At 43.9% G+C, this 23,545-nt stretch overlaps 1 pseudogene; it reads right to left on the bottom strand.

Annotated features, from left to right (window-relative positions):
* Window positions 1–17,618: 17,618 nt before the first annotated feature.
* LOC117796598 lies at window positions 17,619–23,155 on the bottom strand (annotated as a pseudogene).
* Between the last annotated feature and the right edge of the window lie 390 nt (window positions 23,156–23,545).

Below are 23,545 nucleotides of genomic sequence, written 5' to 3'. Positions count from 1 at the left end.
CTGACGATATTGTACACTTTTTCATCCATTTGTTAGTGATTTGGTCATCCCCTTTTGTGAGCTGCTTGTTTAAATTTTAGCTCATTTTTGGGAAAGTCCTCTAACTTTTAGTTAGTGATTGCCAGAACATATCTTATATTCTGCATAGGATCCCTTTGACGGATACATACACAGCAAATATCTATTTCAAGCCAGTGACTTGCATTTTCAATAGGAAATATTTAGTTTTAATGAGCTTCCATTTACTATATTTTCCTTTGGAGTGATTGTAATTGATACTGTATTTTTAATTTCAGTTTTCACACGTTCATTTCTATTATATAGAAATACAATAGATTTTTGTGTGTTGTTCTATATAAGTGGCCTTGCTGAGCTCACTTATTAATTTTAGGAGGTTGATTTTTTTTTCAATTCCTTGGGACTTTCTATGTATATAATTTTGTCATCTGCAATTAGGGACAGTTTTATTTTTTCCTTTCCAATTTGTGTTGCTTTATTCTGCTTATTGCCTTATTGTGTTGGTTAGGCCTTTTAGTGTTTTGTTGAACAAAGTGGTAAGAGGAAGTATTCTTGTCTTGTTACTGAATTTGGGTGCAAGGCATTCAGTCTTTCACCAATAAGTATGCTATTAGCTGTCCAGTTTTTTATAGACTCTCTTTATTGAGATTGAGGAAGATCCCCTTTAGTCCTAGTTTGCTCAAATTTTTTTTTTATCATAAATGAGAAATCAATTTTGTCAAATGTTCGTTTTTACATCAATTGATATGATCACATTGCTTTTCTTCTTTGGCCTGTTTATATGGTAGATTGTACTGATCGATTTTTGAATATTGAATTCATCTGTGTATGTTTTAAATTTCTCTCAGCAGTATTTTATAATGGTCAATTTAAAGATCTTAAAAATCTTTCATTAGATTTATTTTTATGTATTTGATCTCTTTGTAAATGATATTACTTCCTTAATTTCAGTTTCTAAATGTTTGTTAGTGGTATGTGCAAATAAAGTCGTTTTTTACATATTGACTCTGTATTCAGCAACTTGCTAAATTTACGTGATAATTCCAACAGTTTTTCTGTAGATTCTTTTTTATTTTCTATGTATTCAATCATGTTTCTGTAAAGACAATTTTAATTCTTCTTTTCTACTTTTTATTTTTGTTTTTCTTGCCTTATGGCACTGGTTAGGATCCCCAGTGCAAACTGAATAAAAGTCGTAATGGTGAGCACCCTTATCTTATTTCTGAAATCAGTAGGAAAACATCCAATATTTGATCTTTGAGTAGGATTACAACTACAGATTTTTGTGTTTTTCTTGTGTAAAATTCCTAACCAATTTTAAATATATCCTTTAGCTTCACATAAGTTAGAAGACCTATTAGTGTAAACTCAGAGGCTAACTAAAAAAACATAACCAATGAAGAATAAGTCATTTACATTTGATTATGACTGAGAATGCAGCGATTTTTTAAAAAGATTTTTAAATTTACTTGAGAGAGATAGAGCATGAGCAGGGGAAGGGGCAGAGGGAGAGGGAAAAGCAGACTCCCCACTTAGTGCAGAGCCTGATGGGGGATTTGATCCTAGGATCCTGAGATCATGACCTGAGCCAAATCAGGTACTTATCTGACTGAGCCACCCAGACAACCTGAATGTAGCAAATGTTTAAATAAGTTAAGTTTTTAAAGTATTTTAGATCAAAGTAAAATGTACAGAGAAAAATGTATAGATCTTATGTATATAATTAAATAAATTTTATGCTCATATATCTGGTACCCTAATTAATATTTAAGGCATTTTTATGTCTCCCCAAAATTTTATTTCTCCTGCTCTCAATCACTACACATAGGCAACTATTGTTCTAATTTCTGTCATGGTTTTAGTTTTAAAATTTCATACACATGGAATTGTAAAGCATGTATTCTTTTATGTTTGGTTTATTTGCTCAGCAGAATATTTTCACTATGCCACAAATACCATAAATTTTTATTTATTCCCCTATTTGATGAGCATTTCAGCTGTTTCTAGTTTGGGGGTATTATAAATAAAGCTGCTATCAGAATTTCCATACAAGTTCTTTTGTGAAATTAAGTTTTAGTTTCTGTTGAGATAATACCTAGAACAGAACAGTTGTAAGTCTATGTTTACCTTTATAAGAAACTTCAAAACAGTTTATCATAGTGGTAGTGCTGTTTTCCATTACCACTAGCAATATATGATTTCCAAATGTTTTCTATCCTCAACAACATTTGGTGTCAGTCTTTTTAAATTTAGCTTTCTTTTCTCTTTCTTTTTCTCTTTCTCTATCTCCCTTCCTTTCTCTCTCTTTCCTTCTTCTTTTGTGTGTGTGTGTGTGTGTGTGTGTGTGTGTGAGATAACCTCTTCATCTGATTAAGGGGGTTCTCTTCTATTTCTGTGATATTGTATCATTTATAGGTGTTACGTTTTTTTTAAAGATATTTTGTTTATTTATTCGACAGAGATAGAGACAGCCAGCGAGAGAGGAAACACAAGCAGGGGGAGTGGGAGAGGAAGAAGCAGGCTCATAGCAGAGGAGACTGATGTGGGGCTCGATCCCACAACGTCGGGATCACGCCCTGAGCTGAAGGCAGACGCTTAACGACTGCGCTACCCAGGCACCCCTATAGGTGTTACATTTTCAAAACCACTTTTTAAAAACTTCAGTATGGTCGACCCACAGTGTTACATTGCTTTCAGGTGTACAACATAGTGATTCAACAAGTCTATACATTATGCTCACCACAAGCATAGCTACCGTCTGTCACTGTGCAGCACTATTAAAATACTATTGACTACATTCCCTATGCTGTTATAAGTGTAAATTATTTTTAAAGATTTTATTTATTTGAGAGGGAGAGAGAGAGTGGGAGGGGGAGGGGCAGAGAGGGATGGAGAGGGATTAGCAGACTCTGCACAGAGTGCAGAGCCCCACTCAGGCCAATCTCACCATCCTGAGATCACGACCTGAGCAAAGACCAAGAGTCCAATGCTCGACCCACTGTGCAGATGACAAATACTTCAAATACTTCTGCTGCATCTATTGAGACACTTACATAATTCTTCTCATTTTTTGTTAATGTGGTGAATTATATCACTTATGCATTAACAAATTTATTTACGTACCTTACATTCATCAGTTGTGGGGGCACCTGGGTGGCTCAGTGGGTTAAGTGTCTGCCTTCTGCTCCAGTCATGATCCCAGGGTCCTGGGATCAAGGTCCGCATCAGGCTCCCTGCTCAGCGGGGAGTCTGCTTCTCCCTCTCCCTCTGCCTGCTGCTCCCCCTGCTCATGCTCTCTCTCTCAAGTAAATAAATAAAAATCTTTTTTAAAGTTCATCAATTTTAAAAATACAGCTTGAGTTCTAGAAAATGTACACTCTTGTGCAACCCTGTCACAAACTGCTGCCCAGAAAGTTTCCTTGTTCCTCCTTATGGTTCATTCTGTTCTTATTCCAGACTCCAGGTAACCTTTGAAATGCTTCCTGTCTGTACAATTTTGTTATTTCTAGAAATCCTATGTACATGGAATCAAAACATATGTGGCCTTTTGTGTCCTTTCTCACATGGCAAAGAACTGAGGCCTCCTGCCAGTGACCATGTAAGTCAGTCATCTTCAAAGCAGGTTATCTGGTCTCTGTCCCACCTCCAGAGGATGGTACCCTCCCTGGGCATCTTGACCACAACCTCACGAGAGACTCCGAGAGCCACATCTACCCATCTGAGCAATTCTCAAACTCCTAATCCAGAGTCACTATGAGATAATAAATATTTTTTGTTTCAACCATGAAGTATTGAGGTAATATACAGTGCAGCTATGGATAACTAACACAGCTGCCTTCCTGGAACAAGTTCAGTATTCTTTTTACATATCCCTGTACTCCATTTGCTATTATTTTATATAGAATCATTGTGTTTAGTTTCCTGAGAGACAGCGAACTATAATTTTCCTTTCTTGTAATGTCCTTTTCAGGTTTTCAGATCAAGAGTATGCAGACTCATATAATGAGTTGGGAAGTACGATCACATTTTCATGATCTCAAAGAGTTTTTTTTTTTTACAAAATTGGCAATATTTATGTATATAGAAGGATTTGAGTAAAAACACTTCAATCTGGAGTTTTCTCAGCAGAAAGTTTGTTTGTTTGTTAAAGATTTTATTTATTTATTTATTTTTATTTATTTATTTTTATTTATTTGACAGAGATAGAGACAGCCAGCGAGAGAGGGAACACAAGCAGGGGGAGCGGGAGAGGAAGAAGCAGGCTCATAGCAGAAGAGCCTGATGTGGGGCTCGATCCCAGAATGCTGGGATCACGCCCTGAGCTGAAGGCAGACGCTTAACCGCTGTGCCACCCAGGCGCCCCAAGATTTTATTTATTTATTTGACAGAAATAGAGACAGCCAGCAAGAGAGGGAACACAAGCAAGGGGAGTGTGAGAGGGAGAAGCGGGCTCCCAGCGGAGCAGGGAGCCCCATGCGGGGCTCAATCCCAGGACCCTGGGATCACACCCTGGCCCGAAGCCAGATGCTTAACAACTGAGCCACCCAGGTGCCCCTCAGGAGAAAGTTTTAAAACTAAAAATGGAATTTAAAACTGATATGGAACCATTCAAAATTTCTATTTCTTATTTCAATTTTGTTAACTTTGTACAAGAATTTATCCATTTTATTATAATTGTCAAATCATTGTCATAAAATCATTTCTAGGATCCTCTTACCTTCATGTTATAGGATCTGAAGAATTCTTGGAATTAAAAATCTGTGGTCCCTTTTGTCCATCAACCTTTCTGTGGATTTATTGATTTTAATAATCTTTTCAAAGAGTCTTAGACCTTGTTATGTTTCTCTATATATGCTTGCTTCCCGTTTTACTGATTTCTGCTTTTATCTTTATGATTGCCTTCTTTCTACTTTATTTGGGTTGATTTCCTGTTCTTTTTGTAGCCTCAAAAGTTGAAGCTTTCATAATTTATTTTCAACCTTTTTAAATTTTTTTTTAAAAATCATACATTTAACATTTTAAATTTCTCTCTAGGCACTGCTTTATTTCCTTAAAGTTCTTTTATGTAGTATTTTTTTTGCTATTATTCTGTTTAAAATATTTTCTTATATTCATTGTGATTTTTTTTCTGATCCACAAGCTTTTCAAAAGTAAGTGCTTAGGGGCACCTGGGTGGCACAGTGGTTAAGCATTTGCCTTTGGCTCAGGGCGTGATCCCAGCGTTCTGGGATGGAGCCCAACATCAGGCTCTTCTGCTATGAGCCTGCTTCTTCCTCTCCCATTCCCCCTGCTTGTGTTCCCTCTCTCACTGGCTGTCTCTATCTCTATCGAATAAAGAAATAAAATCTTAAAAAAAAAGTAAGTGCTTAAATTGAAATCTCTGTGAATTGCCTAATAATATTTTATAAAATTGATTAATAGTTTAAATTATCTATGATCAGATTTTATAGTCTATATTCTTACTATTCAAAGGGTGGTTTATGAGCCTAATAACATTGGTATCATTTGGGAGCTTGCTGGAAATTCAAAATCTGTACTTTGTCAAGATCCTAACTGATATCTATGTTGATATCCAAAGTTTGAGAAGCACTACTCCATATTATTTCAATTCTTTGAAATGTGTTGAAACTTGCTTTATGACTCACCATTTGGTCTATTTTGCTGTATATTCCACCTGCGGTTGAAAATGTACATTGTGCAGTTCAGTGTGCTGTTCTTTAAATGTCACTTAAGTCAGGGTGGTTAATCAGACATTTCAAATCTCTTATATCCTTACCAAGTTTTTGTCTGCTTGTTTTATCGGTTCTTGAAAAAAGTTTGTTGAAATTTCCAACTGTAATTGTAGATTTGTGTAGTTCCCTTTTTAGTTCTATTAACTTTTGCTTTATAGATTTTGAAACTATGCTATTAGTTGCAAACCTGTTTAGAGTTTTTAATCTTCCTGTTTATCATATGAGATTTCCTTTTTACCTTTACTAGTATTTTTCCTTAGAGTCCTATTTTATCTATCTATCTATCTATCTATCTATCTATATCTATCTATCTATATCTATCTATCTATCTATCTATCTATCATCTATCTATCTATCTATCTATCATCTATCTATCTATCTATCTATATCATCTATCTATCTATCTATCTATCTATCTATCTATCTATCATCTATCTATACCTATCTATCTATCTATCTATCTATCTATCTATCTATCTATCTATCATCATCTATCTATCTATATCATCTATCTATCTATCTATCTATCTACCTACCTATATTAGCTTTTTTGGGTTAGTACTTACGTCTTATGTCTTCTTTCTTCTTTTCCTCTCATCTGTCTTAACTTTATATTTAAAAGTATTTTTATATTTAAAAATATTTTGTGTAACTAGCTTATGTTTGGGGCACCTGGGTGGCTCAGTCCATTATGTGTCTGCCTTCAGCTCAGGTCATAAGCCTAGGATCCTGGGATTGAGTCCCACATAGGATTCCCTGCTCAACAGGGAGTCTGCTTCTCCCTCGGCCCTCTGCCCCTCCTCCCTGCTTGTGCACTTTCCCAAATAAATTAATAAAATCTTTAAAAAATAGCTTATGATTGGCTTTTTAAAATAGTCTTTTAGTATTTATATATATATATATATATATATTTTAAGATTTTATTTATTTATTTGACACAGAGAGAGAGTCAGTGAGAGCGGGAACACAAGCAGGGGCAGAGCGAGAGGGAGAAGCAGGCTTCCTGCTGAGCAGGGAGCCTCATGCGGGGCTCGATCCCAGGACCCTGGAATCATGATCTGAGCCAAAGGCAGATGCTTAATGACTGAGCAACCAGGCACTCCTAGTATTTATATTTTAATTGCAGTTTTTTTTATCCATTTATAGTTAATGTATATGCTTAGTAATATAATTGAGTTTCAAATTAACATCCTTCTATTTTTCATTTGTTTATTCTGCTTATTTGTTTCTTCAATATTTTTGGATTAACAAGATATTCTCTTGTTCATTGCATTTTGGATTAACAAGATATTTTCATTTTTACTTTTCTTCCTCTATTAGCATTTGAGTCATAATTCTTTAATTACACATTTAGTGCTTACCAGATCAATGACAATATGTCCCTTGATTTATTAAAGTCTACCTTAAATTAATACTTTTACCACTTCCTGAATAATGAAGCAATTTACAACAGTTTAATTCCATTTACTTCCTTATCTTTTATGTTGTTGTAACATATTTTATTACCACCTATGTTTTAATCCCCACACAACATTATTATTTTTCTAAGCAGTAAAATTTTTATCTACATTTTATTCTTTCCAGTAGTATTTATTTCTTCTTTTTCAGTTCCATGCTTCAACCTGGGGTCATTTTTATTCAGGCTGAAGAACTCCCTTGAGTCTTTCTTGTAGTGCGAGTTCCATACCTTTCTGACTAAGTCAGCCAGGTGCCCCTCTTTATCTTCCTTACAGGATTATATAAAAGAAGGTTATCTCTCTTTTTAAAGTTTGGGTAAACTTTATGTCCAACATAAATTGCTCTTGTGGGAGAGATATTTGACTATTAATTCAATTCCGATTGGTCTGTCGGTTTTTTTCAGGTTGGTCTATTCAGGTTTTCTATTTCTTTTGGAGTCAGTCTTGGTAATAATATAGATTGCTACATATACTTACTCACCGTATTCTCCTATGATTAAAAGAAATATCTATTGAAACAAGCACTCTTCTAGTTATTTTAAGTATCCAGTCAGGTTCTAGAGTTCCACAATAGTTTATTAAGCAGCTCTTTCCACTTTATATACTGCTTTGGTGAAAAGACCAACTCTTAGAACTTCCTGCCCCACCCTTTTGCATGTCACTCTGATCTGGGCCGGCCTCACCTTTAAGAAAAGGTGAAGCCAGGAGCAAGAGTGCTGGTCAGTTTTCTTTTATTTTACTTTCTCATTAATACTTCTCATAAGACAAATCTATTAGTGATGAATACTCTTAATTTTTGTTCATATGAGAATGTTTACCTCACCTTCATTTTTGAAAAATAGTGTTTTTGTTATATTTCGTGAAAGGGACTTTTCTTTAAAAAAACCTTTTAGCACTCTGAATATGTCATTTCATTGTCTTGTGGCCTTTACTATTTCTGACACAAAGTCAACAGTTAATCTTACTGGTGTTGCCTAGTACAGTTGACCCTTGAATAATGAGGGGATTAGGCTGCTGTCCCTCTCCTCACAGTCCAAAATCCATGTATGACTTCTTTTATTGACGTATAATTGACATACAATGCTATATTAGTTTCAGTTGTACAACATATTGATTCAACACTTTTGTACATTATTAATGCTCACCATGATAAGTGTAATCACCATCTGTCACCATATAATGTTATTACAATATTATTCACTATATTCTCTATACTGTACTTTTTCTTTTCTATGACTTATTTTATAATTGGGAGTTTGCACCTATTAATCTCCTTCTTCTATTTTGCCTGTCTCCTCCCTACTGCCTTGGCCCTGGCAACCACCAAGTTGTTCTCTGTATTTAAGAGTCTGTTTGAAAGACAGAAATGAAATTGTGAAAAATATAAAAACTGTTTTTATAATGACCATAGTTAATGGTGACTATAGTTAATAATATTATGTTGTATATTTAAAAGTTGCTAAGACAACAGATCTTAAAAGTTCTTATCATTAGGTAAAAAAGCATACCTGTGTGGTGATGGACGATAACTAGACTTAGTGTGGCGATCATTTCACAGTATATACACATATCACTATGTTGTACACCTGAAACTAATAGAATGTTATAGGCCAATTATATCTCAATTATTAACAAAGGTTTTATTATTTATTTGAGAGAGAGAGAGACCGAGATAGTGACAGCTACAGAGAGCACTAGTGAGGAGGAGAAGGAGAAGGAAGCTCCCCACTGAGCAGGGAGCCTGGCACAGGGCTCGATCCCAGGACCCTGCGATCATGACCCAAGCCAAAGGCAGATGCTTAACCAACTGAACCCACAGATGCCCCATATTTCTCAATTTTTAAAAAATAAATGTATAACAGGACTAAAAGTCTGTTCTTTTATTTGTTGTTTATTTTTTAGATTCCACGTATAAGTGAAATCATATGGTATTTGTCTTTCTCTGTCTGACTTATTTCATTTGGGATAATATCCTCTAGGTCCACCCATGCTCTCAGAAATGGTAAGATTTCATTCTTTTTAACAGCAGAGTAATACTCCATTATATATATATATATATCTCACCGTGTGTGTGTGTGTATGCACACCACCTCTTTATCTAGCCATCTGTCAGTGGACATTTGGGTTGTTTCCATATGTTGGCTACTGTAAATAGTGCTATAATAAACGTAAAGGATCTATCTATCTATAAAATTATTTTTTAATTAGTGGTTTTGGCTTTTTTGGTAAATACCCAGTAGTAGAATTACTGATCATATGGTATTTCCATTTTTAATTTTTTGAGGAGTCTCCATACTGTTTTCTACAATGGCTGCACCAATTTACATCCCCACGAACAGTGTGCAAATGTTCCTTCTGTATCCTCTCCAATGCTTGTTATTTCTTGTCTTTTTCATTTTAGTCATTCTGACAGGTGTGAGGTGATATCTCGTTGTGGTTTTGATTTGCGTTTCCCTGATGATGAGTGAGGTTAGCATTTTTCATCAAAATTATTCATTTTTTTGATGTTGAGTTGTATAAATTCTTCATAGATTTTGGATATTAACCCCTCTTTGGATATATCATTTGTAAATATCTTCTCCCATTCACTGGGTTGCTTTTATGTTTTGTTGATGGTTTCCTTCACTACACAAAAGCTTTTCATTTGATGTAGTCCCTATAGTTTGTTTGTGTTTGCCTTGTCTGAGTAGAAATATCCATAAATATGTTGCTAAGGCCAGTGTCTAAGAGATTGCTCCCTATTTTTTCTTTTGGCAATTGTGTAGTTTCAGGGCTCATACTTAGGTCTTTAATCCATTTTGAGTTTATTTTGTGTATGGTATAGAAAGTGGTTCAGTTTTATTCTTTGGCAAGTAACTGTTCAGTTTTCCCAACACCATTTATTGAAGAAGCTGTCTTTTTCCCATTATGCATTCTTGAATCTTTTTTTGTAGATTAATTGACTATATAGGGGTGGATTTATTTTTGGGCCCGATTCTGTTCTATTGATTTATGAGCCTATGTTTGTGCCAGTAACATAGTGCTTTGAATACTATAGGTTTGTAGTATATCTTGACATCTGGGGTTGTAATACCTCCAGCTTTGTTCTTCTAAAGACTGCTTTGGTTATTTGAGGACTTTTGTGGTTCTATACAAGATTTAGTATTATTTCTTTGAATTCTATGAAAAATGCTGTTAGTATTTTGATAAAGATTGTATTAAATCTGTAGATTACTTTGGGTAGGGTGGACATTTTAATGACATTAATTTTTCCAACCTATGAGCATGGTATATCTTTTTTTTTTTTTTTTTGCATCTCCTTCAAGTTCTTTCATCATTGTCTTATACTTTGCAGAGTGTAGATCTTTCACTTCCTTAATTAAATTTATTCCTAGGTATTTTATTCTATTTAGTGCAATTGTAAATGTAATTGTTTCCTTAATTTCTCTTTCTGAGGGTTATTAGTGATGCAATGCCGTTTTTATTTTTTAAAGAATTTATTTATTTAACCCTAACCCTAACCTGTAACCCTAACCCTAACACTAACCCTAACCCAACCCTAACCCTAACCCTAACCCTAACCTAATCCTAACCCCTAACCCCTAACCCTACCCTACTCCTAACCCAAACCCTAGGCCGAACCCAAACCCTAACCCTAACCCCGAACCCTAAACCCTAACCCTAACCCTAACCCTGGCTCATCCTCGCATTGCCAAGTGTGTGCCCCAGCCTCCTGTGATAGCAGGCACGGAATGTATGTAGAGGTCCTACCCCTGATGGCGTCCCTAGAAGTAGAAGCCAGAACACCCCACTGTGCAGATGGGGAGCCTGGGGAGGCCCTGAGAGGCACAGGGTCTGTCCAGGGTCACAGCCCTGGGCACAAGCAGGAGCCCGTCTGAACCCAGCTCTGTGTCCTCACAGCAGGGACACTGGCTGCACCCAGGCCCCCTGGGGGCTGTGGGTGGGCGGTGTGGGTGTCACTGTATGGATGGGGCATGGGGTGGAGGGTGAGCATAGAGCAGCTGGGGGAGAGGGGGCCCTCGGGGGCTCTTGTGGGAGAAGGAAGTCAGGTAAGGGGACCCCAGGCAGTTGTGACCTCACTTCCCTGACAACAGAGCCCAACAGAATTTGGAACCCGGGTAACCAGGCACCCATATTCCAGAGCCAGCCCCCTGCCCAGCTCATTTCATTGGAGATCCTCGAACGAAGAACATGTTTGCGTGCTGCATCCCCAAGTCCGGAGGCTGCAGGCTGAGGAAAGCGCGCCCTGCAAACACTTCCCCTCGCTGGAGACGTGGTGTCAGGGCTCCCCGACGATGCCTCTGGCCATTTGGCCGAAAGGACCGAAAGGTGACACCAGGAGGCCCAGAGCTGGCCAGCCCAGCCCCACATGCTCTGATCTGACTGTGCAGCCCCAGGTCCCCTCCGTGTGTGTGTGTGTGTGTGTGTGTGTGTGTGTGTGTGTGTGTGAGGGGTCATGTAGGGTGGGGCCACTCCGAGCAGAAGCAGGCTGATGAGGGGTCAATGTCCAATAGGCAGGTCATGTTCACACCCCAGGTCAAGCCTGGCTGGGTGGGACAGGGTGTGCGGGGGCTGCACCCTTCTGCCCAAGGTTTATCCCGAGCCCTGCAGGGATGGTTCACTGCGCTCCAGGTGCAGGGCTATGCACACACAGGTCTGTGTCTGATCTGGGAGCAGCAGGGGGACTGGGTAGGAGGACAACGGGAATGGCCTGGCAGGGCTGTGATGCCTCTGGGCCGGCTACCGGTCCCTGTCTTTGCAGAAGGCCGAGGATNAGGAGGACACCGAGAGGGAGCTGGTGGACACACCTTCCTCTCCAGGAGCAGGGACAGGGGATCACCTGGGAAAGCTTTTGACTCCACCCAGGCCACTGTCCCCAGTAGCCATTCACTCAGTGAATGTGATCCAGGAGCCAGCGACCACGGAGGCCGAACCCAAGGGTGAGAAGGTTGGGGCTGGGTGCATGGGGTATGCGGGGATGGGTTGGTGCCGGCCCCACAGGGAAGAGCCCCCAGAGGCTGGTATGGGTCCAGAAACAAGGACAGGGCTCAGAGCACCCAGTGGGTGGACTGCAGTTGGGGAGACGTCCCGGGGAGGGTTCCTTCCTGGCTGCGGCTTCTCTGGGCGCCCCTGGGCTGGGTTCTGTCTCTGCAAAGGCACAGGGAGAGGCAGGCAGGAGGGTGAGCTTTTCTCCTCTCGCAGCTGCTCCACCATCTGAGGAACTAGAGCCGGCTCCAAGGACTTCNTACTTCAGAGGCTCTAGAGGGAGGGGTGGTGCCTGCAGCAACTTCAGCAGGAGACCAGGATCCAGCGGGTGACCTGGCACCTGCCCACGGAGAGCCTGAAGCTGTGCAGGAAGAGCCTGCTGGAGAACCTGCCCACGGAGAGCCTGCCTGTGCTCCTGATCCTGCAAAGGATGAAACTCCTGCCCCTTCCCCTTGCTCTGCCTGTGCTACTGTTCCTGCCCCTGCGCCTGGCAGAGCCACTGCCCTCGCCCCTGCCTGTGCTCCTGTTCCTACCCTCCAGCTCTTGCCCCTGCTCCTGCTCCTGCCCCTTCCTCTACCCCTGTCAGAGACCCTGACCCTTCCCTTGCCCCTGCCTGTGCTGTTACTTTATCTTTTCATGTTCTGTATACTGTTTATTATTTGTTTTAAATATAATTACTTGTTTTCAATTGAACACGTCATGCACATTAAGTATATTCACAATATTGTGCCACCCCACTAGAAAACATTGCTGCGGAATATCCCCTTCCCCAAAGGAGTCCCTGAACCAGAAGCCCTCCCTGCCCATTTCTCCCCCAGGCCACACCCTCAAAACCCCTAAGCTGCTCTCTCTGTCTCTTTACCTGTTCCAGATGTTTCTGTAAGTAGAATCACACAATAGGTACCTTCGTGTCTGCCCACCTATTTTCAAAGGGGACTCCTTTTTTTCTGTGTTTATTTGACACAGCATTTCCCTTATTCGATACTGAAATCCCTGATGGATTGCAGATCAGACATGATCATAGAGACCACTTTAGGAATTATGGGCACAATCTCAGGGCCGAGACTCCTCTTCCTGCTGGGACACCACGGCCTGACCTCAGACAGGAAACAGCTGCCTCTCCCTGTGACCCACACAGAAACCAGGGAAATGCAGAAAGCTAGTAGACACACCACAAAGGGCAAAAGCATTGCTCACAACCCAAGGCCAGAGAAAGGTTTCCCCTGCCTCTGGTCCAAACCGTGCTCCAAGTCACTGGGTTCCACAGGGACAGAGACCAAACACATGCAAGTCCAAGGGGGAGGATAGGCATGCGGGGAGTATGTGTCAGAGATGTGGGAGGTCCCGGGGAAGGACTCCAGCAAAGGAAACCCTACGGAGGAAGCACTGGTCACGTTCAGACTAGCAGGTATCTGGTCCGGGGACCAGCAGCCCTGGGGAGAATGTTCCCCCCCAGGTCCCCTGGAGAGAAGGGTGATGGGCATCCCTGTCCAGGAGAACAGTGAGCAGGCCCATCCCAGGTCACAGGTGCACCCATCACCTAGCACGCTCGTCCTCAGACTCACCCCTGGAAACTCTCGCTCGGTTTTTCACAGATGTATTTTCAGGAATGTTCATCACAGCAGTGGTGGAGAGAGCAGGCTATGCACCAACACTAATGCCCAAGGAGATGGATGGGATCCTTGGTCCCAGTCCTCATGATAGAATGTCCTGTAGCTACTGTCACAGCTTCCTCTGGGGCACAGGATCTGGGAAGCCCCTCCTGAGACTCCCCTCCTGCCACCCTGTTCCTGGGAACATTCAGAATTGTTTGAGGAGGAGGTGGAGAGGATCCAGGATGACAGCAGGTCCGAGAAGGATGGTCAGCACTGGGAGGACAGTTGGACGTGCCCTGAGGAGGTTTAGGGATTACATATATTCTTCGGTTGTCATCATGGACNGCGTGGTTTCACTCCCTCCTTCCCTACATCATTTATTCACTCTGTCATTCACTTCCCCCACCTCTTTCCTTCCCCTCCACCCTTTCCATCCTCCCTCCCTCCCTCTTTCCCTCACTCCCATCCTCCCTCAGGCCCTCCCTCATTCAGCAGAGGATCTGGGGTCCCTGCTGAGTACTGAGCACTGGGGCTTCATCAGTGAGCACCCCCCAACCCATGCAGTCACGTCCTCTGTGGGAGGTAACAGGGGCCAGTCCTCAGGGTGAGCAGGGGTGATGAGCACCAGGAATCTGCTCCTGAAAACAGAGACCAGTTGTGCAAAGAAAAGAATGGAGAGACCCATGCTTAGCACTTCCTCTAGAAAAATCTAGTCCTGAAAAATAAGTATATCCTAGACTTAACGCAATGTGAGTTCTCATGGCAGGTACGCACTGATTCCTAGAACCAACGAAGAGTAAATCATCCAGTGTTGATGGGGGTTTGTGACACACCTTTTCTGACCAAATGACAGCGGTTCAGCCAACATCTCCAGGGCCTCCAAGTCTTCCCAAGTCCTCTGCAATCCTCTGATTCTTCCATCGACCTCCTTGGGAAGATCTGTCCTGCTGTCTTCCTTGTCTCCTGCCTCTTCTGGAACCCTTCTGTGGCCTCCCAACCAGGGCTGCCCTCACTGGGTTTTCCCGTGACCCGTGGCTAGGTGCCCGCATCCTGTGCTGGGCCCTGCGAGCCCCATGATTTGTGCAAGGCCTGTGTGCTCACTCTGGGTCACTTGGCATCTCCCCTTGCAGCAGGCTGCATCTTCCTGCGCTGGGTCTCCTCTGAGCAATCTGTGAGGCCGGACTGTGCCCATGTCACAGGCACTGAAGCGCGAGTCTAGAAGGTTCAGATGACCCACTCCCAGTCCCAGCGTGTAGAGAATGGGCCGAGGGTGGTTCCCAAGCAGAGGAGGATTTGGGCCCAGGGGGCCTGAGGGAGGGCATGGCATAGTGAGCCTGCAGAAGGAAAGCGAGAACCGTGGCGGCCTGGTGCTCAGGCCTGCTGGGAGACCAGGTCCCCCATGCACTGGCTCTGTCCCTAGGACTGGAGGCCATCAGGGTATTCACACTCCCAGGCTGCAGGCTGGCAGTGACTTGCAGGGGAGGAGGCACCGCTGGTGCAGGAGAGAACCCTCCACAGGGAGGAGGGGGCAGGCGCTCCCCCAGCAGCAGGTGCACTGGGGAGGGCTGAGGGGGCATCAGCAGACAGCTGTGGCTGCAGTTGGGGTCTCCACACAGGCCCCTGCCTCAGGCCCAGCACAAGATTGGATAGGCTGGCCCAGGACCCCTCCCTCAAGCCCCCACTCTCAATCCTTTGTACTCAGCTCAAGTGACAAGAAATGGCCAATAGCTTAGGTGGTGTTGGGTGCACAGGGACATTTGTTTTTCTGGCCCATGCTGTAACACTGCTGACATTTTAAAGCTCTCAAGGCTTTGATTCAAAAACTGTAGGAAGATAGCTTTGTAGCTTTCTGGAAACCTGTCTCTGTGCCTTGCAGCCCTCCCATCCCACCAGCTCTGCTCAGAATCCCTCCAGTTCACAGACCCACAGTCTTTGGTCCTCAGATGGCCCAGATGATGTGATCCAGTGGGGCAGCAGGACACACTGAGGATTTCAGCAAACCCCCCCTCCCCAGAAAGTGAGGGTACCACTGGGTGAGCTGTCTGAAAACAGCCAGGTCAGGGTTCCAGGAAGACACCAGAGGCACAGGAGGAACTGGGGAGCATCTGAAGGTCAGGTGGGGACAGTCAGAGCTTCCAGGCCCTATTCCCTGACACTCCTCATCACTCAGCCTTTCTTCCAGTGAAGCTGCTTGGTTTCTGTTTGCCCCAACTGTTACCTGTTGCCCTGGGCAGCAGAGACTCACATATGCCTTTAAATGTTTAGGGCATCGAATGCCCTCCAGTAGCCGCCTCACTACAGGTGGTGGTAAGCAAGAAGTCAGTGAGGTCTCCAAGGGTCTGGACTTGGTGTTTCCCTCTTGTGAGATGGGGACACTTATGGAAGGTGCAGGTGGCCGGCTGGGGGGGGAGGGGCAGTTAGCTGACTTGGACAGGTGGGGTAGGTGAGGCCCGAGGCCCCGGGGGTGTGTGTCCAGCATCTGCACTGAACAGGTCTTCAAAGCTGCATATTGGCTGAGATCATCTTCAGGCTGAGAAGGAAGATGAGGGGAGCAGAGGGGACTGAGGAGGCTCAGCTTAGACAGGAGAGGGCTGAGCCACTCCTTTGGGGGAAAAGTGGGTCAGGTCCGGGCTCACGGGGACAAACCTTAGGCCACTGTGTTACGTGAAATAAGCCAGTCCCTGAAGGACTGATACTGGAGGACCCCACTCGTGAGGGATGGAGAGCACTCCGATTCATAGAGATGGAAGGAGCTGCTGAGTGCTGGGCCTGGGGAGGCGGAATGGGGGTTAGGGTCTCGTGGGTAGAGTTTCAGTTTGGGATGACCATGAAGTTGGTGATGGATGGAGGTGGCAGGTGCAGAGCAGTGAATGTACGTATTGCCACTGAATTGTACCCTGAAACGTGCTTGACAGTATCAGTCGTATGTCCGTTACACCACAATAGGAAAGTAGTGAGTCAGGAGGACAGGGCCATCGTGAGTCCCAGGAGGGCCCTGGAACAGGGATCCTGTATCTTGGTTCTCGCTCTCACGCTCTGCCCCTTGTTGGTGACCTAGCTCACAGTAGGCACTCAGTGAATGCTTGCTAACACATAGTGCAGAGAAAGTCCACATGTGCAAACCCTCCAGTGGGCACTGAGGGATCCCAACAGGACGCGCATCCGGACGGAGCCAGTGCCCACATCTCACAAACACCAGCACAGATATAGCCATTTAAAACCAAGGCAGGAACCAGAAATAACCCAGAGGCTGTGCTAGCAGTCACAGCCTCTGGCGGTCAGGGGACCGGGGGTCTGAGAGGTGGCTCGGCGCACCCCTGACCCTGAAGGCCCATGGCTGCTGCGAGGTGCAGGGACTGGAAGACCCAGCCAGGACCCGTTCTGGCTCCAAGGCTGCTGCAGGGCCACTCCCAGCCCACCAGGCGATGTCTGTTTAGAACCAGGGAGAAAACCTTTTCCCTCAATTGTTCTTTTTAAAGTTGGTTGCTCAGCATTGACACAGAAAAACATTCAACATAAAACTGGAACCGTTCACAGCTGCAAATGACCCAGAAATGATTGAAATGCACTGACCACAAAGAAAGGAACTTGTGCCCCAGGCAGGCCTCCTGTGCATGGGGGCGGCTAGGGGCCCTGGACATGCCCAAGTGGGCAGTGCTGGACTCCACAGTCGAGGGGACAGAAGAAGGAACATGCTCTTATGGCTCCACTCAGAGAGGCAACCCTGACGGAGACAGGGCGACCCCCTCATGCGTACTGGATGTCCTGGTGATTCTAGGGCACTGCCCGAATCTTCATGACCCGGGTGGGGGGAGGGCAGCCTAGCAGCCTCAGGTCCCACGTGGCCTCTGGGGCTTGGTGGGCTTGTGGTTCAGGTGGTTCTCGTCCGGCCACATGGCCTCCATCCCATTGGCCAGGTCGACCCCCATTGCCTGGTGACAGGCCAATGTCAGTCAGTGAACCCCCACCACTGACCCCCCCAAAAAGGCCCCCATATAGTAAAAGTTGCCCTGGTCCCTGGGGATGTGGGCCTGGGATTGTGGCAGGCGCACGTAGCTGAAGCACGTAGGCGCACGTAGCTGAAGTTCTCACTGGCCACCCAGTAGAACCTGGGGTACAGGGTGACAAAGGGGGGACAGGATCTCCACACCCACGTGGTCATGGAACGTCATGTCCACATCCGCGCACACCAGGTCGTCCACCTCACGAAGGAAGCGCTGCTCACAGAAGCGGCTGATCATCGCCATGTACTGCATGGACACATCCTGCCAGCGCGGGGCGCCATGGACCTCGAGGACCACCACCCTCCAGCCTTCCCGGAGAGACACACAGGCCTGGCAACTGGTGGTTGGTGAAGGCGTACTAGGTGACCCTGTGTCCGCCATGAGGAGCACCACCCACTGGCCCTCACGGAGGGGCACACGGGCATGGCAGCTGGCTGGTGGTTGAAGACGTACTAGGTGACCCTGTGTCCACCATGAGGCACCGCAGACCTTGAGGACCACCACCCACTGGCCCTCACGGAGGGGCACACGGGTATGGCAGCTGGCTGATTGCTGAAGATGTACAAGGTGACACTGTGTCCACCATAAGGACCACCGCCCTGCGGCCCTCCCAGAGGGGCACACGGGGCACAGCAGCCAGCTGGTCAGTGAAGACCTAGTAGGTGACCCTGTGTCCCACCATGAAGTGCTTCTTCGCCGTCTGCAGGAACAGCTCCAGGAAGACCACATAGCTACAGGGACAGGGGACAAGGTGAGAGGAGGGTCACTGTCAGAGGCTGGCAGCAGGACCCTGAAGCTGAGGGCCATTGACCTGTGTACCTTCTTCAAGGGGCAGGCCCTGGGCTGCTTTAAGCAACAGCCACTCTCCTGGCCTCTCCTGAGTGAGTCTGCCCATGGGGCCTCCCTACCTTCTGTTTTTAGAGATGGGGGCCGTCAGCACCCCATCTTACAAAGGGGTGCCTAAGGCTTAAGAGGTTGGAAGCCCATGCAGCCCCACATGGGCTCTAGCATGCTGGAGCCAGGAACACTCCCCTTGCGCTGAGCTCCCGGGCAAACCCCCAGGTCCTGTCCCCACCTGCCAAGAGCAGAGCACCTTGGGGCACAGCCTTTGTTTCTATGCCCTACAGTCTGGGTAGAACCAGCAGGGCCGGCCACCGGCCCCATTTTGTTTTGAGTGGGATGTCACCGGCCCCCACAGAGCTGTCTCCACCTCCTGTAGGGTCCTCCCTCAAGGCTACTGGGCACCCTGCTGACAAGGTCCTCAGGAAACCCCTGGTATTCCTAGGAGGGCTCACCCTCGAACTCCCCCAGGTCAGGAATCAGGTCCAGCCCAATGGTCAGGGAAGGGGAAAGAGGACCTCTGGAAGAAGAAGGAGCTTGCTTAGGCCCCAGCCTTGAATCCAAGGGTGTAAGCTTCCAGGTCCAGGTCTACATCTCCCCAGACAAGAAGTTGGGAGTCTTGTCCAACCACCTCACATGTCTGGTCCCCCTTTCAGGGGACTACCTGCTCCCCACCATTGGGAGCAGCTCCCCCATCATCAGACAAGTTTGGTGAGCCCCTCTGAGACTGATTTTTTTGTGCAGACACTAAGGCTATGTCCTTACACCTGCCCCATCACAGGCAGGTTAGCAAATTGCTCACATCGGGAAGGCGAGCACTACATTTAAATAGCGGACAGGCACATTCAACCAGCAGACATGAGTCAGGTCACTCATTATTTATTTATTTGAGAGAGAGAGAGGGAATGAGTGGGGTAGAAGGGCAGAAGGAGAGGGAGAAGAAAACTCCCCTTTGAGCAGGAGCCCATTGTGGGGCTTAATCCTTAACACTGGGATCATGACCTGAGCCAGAAGCAGATGCTTAACCAACTGAGCCACCCCGGTGCCCTGAAATGCAATAGCTTTTTGAATATTGATTTTGTATCCTGCAAATTTACTAAATTCCTTAATTAGTTCAAATAGTCTTTGATGGAGCCTTTAGGGTTATCTATATACCATGTCATCTGCAAATAGTGACCATTTTACTTCTTCTTTACCAATTTGGATGTCTTTTATTTATTTTTCTTGTCTGATTGTTGTGGCTGACTTCCAGCACTATGTAAAATAAAAATAAAAATAAAATAAAAATGGTAGACTTCCTTGTCTTATTCCTGATCTTAGAGGAAAAGATTTCAGCTTTTCACCATTGAGCATAATTTTAGCTGTGAATTTATTACATAAGGCCTTTATTATATTGACATATGTTCCCTTTCTACCAACTTTGTTGAGAGATTTTACCATGAATAGATGTTGAATTTTGTCAAATGCTTTTTCTGCATCTATTGAGATGATCATATGGTCTTTATCGCTCCCCCTCTTAATGGGATGTATCATGTTGTTTGATTGCGAATGCTGAAGAACACTTGTGTAACTGGAATAAATCCTAGTTGATTGTGGCGAATGATCTTTTTAATGTATTGTTGAATTCAGTTTGCTAATATTTTGTTGAGGAGTTTTGCATCTCTGTGTATCAGAGATACCTGTAGTTTTCTTTTTTTTGTAGTATCTTTGTCTGGTTTTGATATCAGGATAATTCTGGCCTAATAGAATAAGTTTGGAAGTTTTCCTTTTTTGGAATAGTTTGAGAAGAACAGCTATTAACTCTTCTTTAAATGTTTGGTAGAATTCACTTATGAAGCCATCTGCTCCTGGACTTCGGTTGTTGGGAGTTTTTTGATTACTGACTCAATTTTGTTACTAGTAATTGGTCTGTTCAGATTTTTCTATTTCTTCCTGATTCAGTTTTAGAAGATTATATGTTTCTAGGAATTTACCCATTCCTTCTAGGTTGTCCAATATGTCAGCTTATAATTTTTCATAATACTCTTATAATTCTTTTATTTATGTGGTGTTGGTTGTTATTTCTCCTCCTTAATTTCTGATTTTATTTATTTGTGTCCTCTCTCTTTTTTCTTGGTGAGTCTGGTTAAAAGTTATCAACTTTAACTTTTCAAAGAACCAGCTCTTGATTGCGTTATCTTTTCTATTTTTTTTTCCTTAGTCTGTCATTTATTTCCACTCTAATCTTTATTATTTCCTTCTTTCTACTAGCTTTGGGCTTTGTTTTTCTCTGTCTGGCTCCTCCTAGGTGTAAGGTTAGATTGTCCATTTGAAATTTTTCTTGTTTCTTGAGATAGGCCCACAGCACCATAAGCGCCATACATTTCCTTCTTAGAACTGCTTTTGCGGCATCCCAAAGATTTTGGACTGTTGTGTTTTCATTTTTGTTTGTCTCCATGTATTTTAAAAAATTTCCTCTTTGATTTCTTTATTGACCCTTTGGTTGTTTAGCCACATATAACTTTTGAGTCCCACAAAACTTAACACTGAATAGCCCATTGTTGACTGCCAAGCCTTACTAATAACACGATTAACACATATTCTGTATGTTATATGTATTATATACTGTATTCTTACAATAAAATAAGCTAGCAAAAAGAAAATGTAATTAAGAAAATCCTAAGGCAGAGAAAATACATTTAGAGTATGATACTGTATTTATTTTAAAAATCTATGATTAAGTGGGCCCATGCAGTTCAAACCTGTGTTGTTTAAAGGTCAACTGTACATGCCCAGTACATTTTCTCTTCCTACTTTTGGGATTTTCTCTTTGTCTTTGCCTTTTGACTATGATGTGTTTAAATAAGTATCTGTTTGTGTTTATCTTACTGAAGTTTGTTGAGCTTCTCGGATGCATAGGTTAGTATTTGTCAGCAAAGTTGGGAAAATTTTTGCCATTAATTTTCTGAATAATTTTTTCTGTCCCTTTCTTTCCCTCCTCTCTGATACTTTTATTACATATATGATGGTGCACTTAAAGAGTCTTTGAGACTCTGTTAATTTTCTTCCTTTTTCTTCTGTGTTCTTCAGATTGTATAATTTCTTTTTTAATTATTATTATTTTAGAGAGGGAGGAGGAGCAGAGGGAGAGGGAGAGAAAGAATCTCAAGCAGACTCCCTGTTGAGCATGGAGCCTGATGCGGGGCTGGATATCATGACCTTGAGATCATGACCTGAGCCAGAATCAAGGGTCAGATGCTTAACTGACTGAACTACCCAGGTGCCCTCAGATTGTATAATTTCCATTAATATTTCTGCCAATTTTTCTTCTGCCAGTTCAAACCCACTATTGAGGAACTCTATGCAATTCATCACTTTGCTTATTGTTACTTAAAGTGTTACATTTCAACTCCAGAATTCCAATGATTCTTTTAAGTAATTTCTTTACTGATATTCTTTTCTTGATGAGACATTGTCATCATACTTTCCTTTAATTCTTTAATTGTGGTTTCCTTTAGTTCTTGGAACATACTTGTTATAACTGCTTTGAAGTTTTGTCTGCTAATTCTACCGTCTGTTCCTCTTCGAATGGCAGATTTTATTGCCTGCCATTTTCCCTATATATGGGGTGACACTTTCCTGTTTCTTTTCACATCTTATAGTTTTCTGTTGAAAACTAGACATTTTAGATCTTACATTGTAGCAGTTTGGGTACTTATTTTCCCCTTTCCAGGGAGTCATTGTTTATTTTTCTTTGCTTGTTTGTTTATTTCTTTAGTGAGTTGGCTGAACTAATTGTGCTAAGTTTATATTTCCCTGTACAGTGGAGCCTTTAATTTCCCTACTCAGGTTCTCCCACCTCCCACCCCTGGTTTTTATCTTTTAGCACGGATTCCTAAGGATCATGTCTTGGCCACCGTAAGTCACTTATTGGTCAAAGGTTGTGCTTTATTTCCCTTAGCCACTTAGACTTTTTTTTTTTAACCTTTTACTAATATGTGTGGTTTGTAATCTATCACAATTCAGGAAGCTTACGTTTTTCTACCACATGCAGCCAGGGACAGGTAACTTAGAAATTCCTTCTCAGGTCAGTCCTGGGAGGGTGTTGTCAGGTGCACCACACATTCTTCCAGATTGCCAGGGTGAGTGTGATTTTATTTTCAAGCTTGACTTCTTAGGAGTTGTCTCTGGGGCAGAGCAGCTTACTGTGCATTCCACGTCCGGGCAGGTGTTTTATTAACTCCCCTTGTTCTGTCGAAGCTTCACCCTGTGTTGATGGGTCTATGGGTGATTGGGGGAATGCCTTCCGGTCTGCCACATGTCTACTTTCAGTTGCTCCTGCAGGGGTGCAACGGTGCCCATGCACACAGCCTTCCTGACACCAGCGTTGATTATGATCCCAGAGGCCTCTTTCTGGCTCTTTCCATGGCACTCCCCATTAAACCTCCGTCTGCTCTGCTCTTGGGCTCGTGCAATGGAGTTACCAGCTTCCTCTTCATTTTCTCCACCTGATCTTCGTGATTTTCAACCACCTTCTTAGGCATGGCGTTCTCCACTCTGTTCCAAACACTCAGTTCCCTTACGCAGACCTGCGGAGTTCTTTATCCCACACTCTGCCTCTCCCCCTGGGCATAACCCCTGGGCCACTGTGCTGGAATTGGGGATAGAGGTCTACTTTTATTTTGGTGACACCCGGCTGTCTGAGAGGATACTGGGGCCGGGGGCTGGGGGATGGGGGAGAGTCAATCCCTTGTCTTTGTAGCTCGACCCTCCAGACGTGGGAATTCTGCCTGTGGAGTACATGTAGTTGGGTGAATGTGGGAGGTGAATGGAGCCCCAGTATGCTCAGCCTTTCATGCTTGGGGCAGAGTTTCTATTCTGTGAGTGGGTGCTGGATAGAAAAAGGGAGTCTGGTCCTCTTGGCTATGCCTGCC

The sequence above is a fragment of the Ailuropoda melanoleuca genome, chromosome 16 (assembly GCF_002007445.2).
Source record: "Ailuropoda melanoleuca isolate Jingjing chromosome 16, ASM200744v2, whole genome shotgun sequence".
Lineage (NCBI taxonomy): Eukaryota > Metazoa > Chordata > Mammalia > Carnivora > Ursidae > Ailuropoda > Ailuropoda melanoleuca.
The sequence above is the reverse complement of the archived record's forward strand: the minus strand, read 5'-3'. Positions and strand labels throughout refer to the sequence as shown.